Source organism: Charadrius vociferus, unplaced genomic scaffold (assembly GCF_000708025.1).
Source record: "Charadrius vociferus isolate BGI_N301 unplaced genomic scaffold, ASM70802v2 scaffold365, whole genome shotgun sequence".
Classification (NCBI taxonomy): domain Eukaryota; kingdom Metazoa; phylum Chordata; class Aves; order Charadriiformes; family Charadriidae; genus Charadrius; species Charadrius vociferus.
This window is the reverse complement of record NW_009648559.1, coordinates 1,851,979-1,858,319: the sequence shown is the minus strand read 5'-3', so window position 1 is coordinate 1,858,319 and position 6,341 is coordinate 1,851,979.

Genomic DNA, 6,341 nt, shown 5'->3' with positions numbered 1-6,341 from the left:
AAATATTGCTTTAAAAGACAAAAATAATTTAATCCATCCTGTCAAAGAAACAACCAACTTGTTTCACTTAGGTACGATTTATCATATGGGGTATTTTGACAAAAATCCATGGTACTCATTTTGTTCCAACTACTGTAATTATTGAATATTTAAATGTCAGGATAAAAGAAAGTAAAGAATAAAGTAAATTTTATTATGAAAACATATTTGTAAACTAAAACTTAACTTCCTGTAAATGTCAGATTCAAAAAGGATGCCAAATCATGAACATAATATGCTTACATTTGAGTTCTGTTAACCTATCGGTTAATTATCCAAACTGCCTTTAGTAAAGACAGTTAATTCCCTACTTTCTTTATCTACTGTACCCGTTATATTTATTTGCAAATGAAGGACCAGAAATTACATTCATTTAAACGTTATTTACAAGCACCTTCAATGTGTTTCCAATGTAATATATCATCAGTGCAGTCTTTGATTTGATTGTTGCCGTCATTCATTTTTGTGCACTAACACATGTAGGAGTTCCAAACGCCAAAATACTCCTGCCTTTTTTTTGTGCTACATACCACATTTTGTAACCTGTGTCAAGCTACCTCCGATGCTTACAACTTGTGAACAGACGCCAACAATAAGCCTCCCCAGACACTAAATCATAATCTTCATGTTTTTCGTATTTCACATTCTAGCCACAGTTTCAACATCCATACCCCGTGACATTAGGGAAGGATAAATCAAGGAGGATGACAGCTCCCTTGTAGAGACTGGTACGGCCCTGGGATCTGCCACACCCAACACCCACAGCTTCTGCCAGATGTCTTGAAGAGTTGTGCGGTATTAACCCCTTCGGGAGTAACTAAGGGGTTTGTGCTGAAACTTTACTAAGTAATTGCTCTTTCTCTTTTTGTAGAAAGAAGAAAAAAACCCAACCCACCCTCGATCCAGCTTAATAAAAGTTTGACTAACTAAAAGACAGATAGTGGGCTATCAGTGATAATTAGCAAATCAATCCTTGTATTTCCTTAAAGAAAGGAATTAGAAGTTAAGACACAGCGTTATACAACATTCCTTCTTTCATAGCATGCTGTGGTCCCACATGTTTATCTAAAATGACACAGTAAAAATTTCAAAACAGTTTTATGTTCACTTTTTCAGACCTAGGACACTGCTTTACCTTCTTGGAATCAGAATGCCCATTAACCGCCCTTCAGCCAAACAGTTTATTCAGGCCTTAAATCAAGAGGATTTCTAATCCAAAATCCGTACGGTAAACTCTACAACGGTTTCTCTGCATCCGATCTGGCCCCAGGGACATAAATTTGCATGCAACTTCTAGTTTGTGAATAGTGCCTGGGCTTAAAGTTGCACATGTGCTTAAGTACTTTGTTCAGTCTCAGTCTAAGACAGCTACTTTAAAAAGAAAACAGAAGCCATGTAAAGAATAACATTGTTAAAAACAATTTTGCTCCGTAAATATTGTACCAAAGGAAAAGTGTAACAAAATAAACATACTGATTTCTGAAAGCACATACTGACCCAACAGTGGGTAAACAGCAGCTAAAAAGCCATCAGCCAATATTTACACATGCCACTTCACATAAAAGGGCAGAATTATTTAAAAATAATAATAATAAATTTGAACTGTATCCAAGATTCTTTCTACACTGTTGCAGGTAAAAGTACCTGTGTATATAAAGAGCAAGCAAGTGGTCACAGCTCTTAGAGTAAGGCTAGCCTCTATTCTTCACCTAATTTACTTTGTGGATTTGAAAGAAGTTATCTAAGCAAATTCACTTGTCTCTCCTGTACAAAATGTGTTCACCTCTCCAGTTTTTGTGTAGCTTTTCATAAAAAAAAATCAGTAGAAAATATTGCAAGTCTAGCACTCTTGACAAATGTACTTATGCATATTATACTTCCTAAAACTACTTCACATTTGCTTTCCAATGGGCAAGGACTCAAGTTGCACATCGGTATTTCTTTAAACAGTTATAAAGAGTACAATTCATGTTTCCATTATTTGTGGAAGAAATTACACTGAAAGTAATAGTTATTTCAGCTCTTGTTGAAAACAAACATAGGATAATCAGTGTTGAATTTGGTCAGAAAAGATTAACGTGCCTGCAACTATTTTTCATTTGGGGAACGTGCCACTAATAATGTTAAAAACACTTAAAGTAACTACCCACAGTTCACGAGAAACAAACTCTTATGCAGTTTTTATAATTTAAATTAATTGCTCATAAATATCAACACTGATGGGCTACAGGCTTGTTCTCATTTACTGACATTTCAAGATGGAGAATTAGTATTTCATTGTATGGTCCACACCAATATCTTGAGCAGAATTTTCTTCCCCAGGTTTGTTCTTTATACATGTGCTATATGAGTTAAAGGGTTAAGTAACCATTATATTCTAAAGAGCAAACTGTTTGCCTTGGGGCCATCTCCTCCTTACTCCTGATGAATTGCCTGACACTTCATGTATCATATATGACTTTTCACTAGGAAGTAACATTTGGTTCCAGTCTTGGTGTAAGACCTGACTTTGGAAGTATGAAGCAATACAGGATAGACCTTAAAAAATTTAAGTACATCATCATCCGCTAAATAGTGTGTACCTAAACAGTGACACACTAATTTATAATATGTATGTTCGTACTTAAAAAATGGGCACAGAAGTATACAAAGAGATGCATACTAAGATGAAGAAAAGACCGACTGCCAGAATCAATTTTCTGAGTGACAAAGCACTTTTCTGAACTAGAATGAAAGAAATGCTAATGTCATCGAGGGCTTTGCACTAAAAATGTTTGTTAGATATAAGCTAAACAAGCATAACACAGTTATTTTTAAAAAGAATTATTACAAACAACATTTAGGTAGGTACAGCCTAACTAAGTAGTTGGCAGAAACCAACCTAGGTTTCAGCACCAAGGCACAGTATTGATTCTTTTCAGGGCATTCTGAAGAGGAAAGGAGGTGAAACTTCTGCTTGGAACAACAGCAGGAAAGCAAAAGCAAAAACAGTGGCATCAACTTCTGGCTTAGATGTTTGGGGTTTTTTTGTCACAAAACATTTTGATACCTATTTCAAACACAGCCCTAGATGTGTCGTCACTTGTGTGTGTCAGAACTTGCTCAGGAAGTACAAAGGCAAAAAAAAACCCAACCCACCCACAAAAACCAAACCTACTTGCCAGTGCTCAACTTTTCCAGGCTATTCAAAAGCCAAATTAATTACTTCTTTAAAAATCTCCTTAAAACCATACTATCAAAAGATACTATATTAACTTTGTGAACTAAAATACTTCCACAAGTACTTCAGAGCAGTTTACAAAGCTTTTCAAATATGACATGACACAGCAACCCAATCTTTTATATTTAAAAAGGCTTTGAAGTTTTTATTAGGCAGAGATTGAAGTGTTAGAATTACAGTTTTCTCTTAATTTTAAGTATTTTTTCTCTTGCTGTCTTCCTTCCTAGAAAACCCTATGCTTAATGAGTAAGATTTATATAACCCTGCATCACATTACTTACTTATCAAGCTGTGTGTTTCAGGATATAAATGTCCCCCTGATTCAAACTACAGAGACTAAATTCACATGAACAGGCCTGGAACTGCATACTCCTCCTTTGTGGAGGGGAGGTCCTTCCATTAATTATGCATCTAATGCTTCTGTGATGGAATACTAAAGAAGGAACGTGATTTTAAAAAAAATAAAATCATCAGACAAGGTCTGGCCACTGAGGAAGGAGGACCAGGTGGTGAAAGCACAGGTCTTGGGTGGAGGTTCTGCTCCTGGGCTTGGCCCAGTACCCTCTGTGATGGTAGGGAAATTGATCTTAAGACACTAGAGGTTTCATGTGCAGCTCCTGCTGCCAGTGCTTCACGCTTCTCAATCATCAGTGCACCTTCTTCCCTCTCTTCTGTGGATGGGAAAATTAATGCTTCCTTACTACAAAGGTACAGCAAGGGTTAATTCATAACCATTTATAAAGCGTTTGAGACTGCAGAAGCTCTGGACTGCAGGATATGCAAGGACTGAACATGAATTTTAATCAAAATACCTCTATTAAATGAAGGGAGTCGCCAGTGTAACAACAGGAACCAGGACAGAGGAGAAAGGATACCTTTTTTGAACATGCTGTTTTCAAAACATTCAGATGGTGTAGAAGAAGAAAAAAAAACAACCACACCCAAACCCCAAACAGAGGACAAGAAGCATGCTTAGATGACAGACTTTAGGGGAGATGGGGGAATAGGAATAGATGGGCCAAAGCAGAAGGGTAAAGAGCTCAGGAATGTAGATTTCTCAAACAGCAGCTGTCAGCAAACAGCTACAAAATCGATGTATAAAACAGAAGTCTGATCTCTCCCCAGTTAGCTTACTTAACAGCCTGTTTATTGTTATGAATAAGCCCAGCGAGGTGAAGACCCAGTGTATGAAGTTCTTTCTACAGACTCTGCCCTTTAAATCCTATTGTATAGCCAATGAACATTCTATGAATGGTTCTGTAAGTTTTACTTCAGAGTTTTTTGCTTAAGTGAAAGATAACATTAAAATACATGTTAAAAACTCCAAAACTACAGGTTGCAAAGTTGAAACTTCCCCTGTTAAGAAATGCCAAAGGACTTGCATGTATGTATGCACCACAATTCAGTTTCATGCCTTACAGTACGATCATCTGATTATTCCATGAAAAGGACAAAAGACATATCAAAGATCCCCCCAAAATCAGCATTATCCTTTATGTGTCCCGAGTGAACCACGTTCCCTGGAAGACCCATAATGATAATTAATTAAATGCAGAAGGCAGCCAGATTAAGATTGTCCAGGCAAACACTATTCCTAATTGGAGAAACTGGCTTTGCAGCCTCTTGTTTTTCTTTTCCCTTCTCCCAAAAACATACAGCTTTCTGCATTAGCAAGATGGTCACATATTTGGGATCATTGGTGGCATTCATAAAATGCTCAAAGCTTACAACCAGCCTTCTTTCCCACCTAAGAATTCACTTCACTGAAGACTTCCAAAGCTATCTTTGGCATCTGACTTTGAACAACGGTGTTTTGCGATTTATCTGTCGTAGGTTCTTGTCCAGCTATATGTTTGCACACATAGCTGACAGACTGCTTTGTTAGCTAAAAGTCATTATGTCTTGCGCATGTTTGTAGGTTTGGTTTGCTATCCCATCCAGAATTAATACCAGCGCTCTTTTTCTAATTACAATGGTTTAAAAATAAAGGAGCTAGAATGGGGACAGCCAGTATAAACACCAATAGCTGAGGAAATATCTTTTATCCACTCCTTTATTCACATGACACCATAAAAGAGCCAGAGGACTGATGGAGTTTTTCTGGTTGCCTTTTTTTTTTTTTTTAATAGAAGCATCCCTAAAAGATTAAAAAAAAAACCAACTCGCTAATTCAAAACTGCCCTTCAAAGCAGTCGTACAGCAACTGAAGAAGTAACCAACTGAAGCACACATCAAATGAAATGGTGTAATTAAGACAATCTATTTCACAGATAAGCAGTTCAATCTTTTGAAGGTAACACATGTGCTGATTTGGCTACAAGAGGAATTGAGAAAAGGGTTCCAGGAGAAAACGCATTAGGATGTAAAGGGAAAAAAAAAAAGGATAAAAGCATTTTTGCACTTCCCGTAGAGTTGCTTTTTTGGTTTCTAGAGACCTTTGTACATGGAAAGGTCACATTCACCTATGAGTAATAAACATAATCAGTAAGTTTGCTCACAAGAGAGCTCAGCCAGGCTCCAGCCTCTCAGTAGTTGAAAAAGAAAAGGCATTCCCAAAACACAAAATGGGGTACGTAAGTGCAGGAGGAAAGAAACCTTGAACATTAGCTCATAACACAGAAACATACTCTTTGTGTAACTCATTAAAACTTGAGTGTCAAAGCTAAATCTGAGAATTTACCTTAAACAGTGGAATGCGTCAAATGAAACCAGAGGGTCTTCTGGAAGACTCCTGAGGTCAAGCCTATGATACTGCTGTCAGTTTTTCAGTGATTTCGCGTACATACATGTATATTTCAGTAATTCCCTGCGACCACAGAAACATTTCCTTTACTGCTACTGAAGTCTTTACCAAGGTAGCAATTAACCATCATCTAAATGCGTAACGCCTAGGCGCCCTAACAGAAAGGGCAAAAAATCATGTCCCCGGGCAATTAAAAAAAAAAAAAAGTTAGAAAACCGAGGCCAAAGGCAACCTCGTACTTCCCCGGACCACGGGTAAGGTTCGCCGTGCGTGTGCCCGAGCCCCGTCTCTCCTCACGCCTGAGGCGGTTTTCCCGCCCAAGCGCCCACAGAGCCCTCG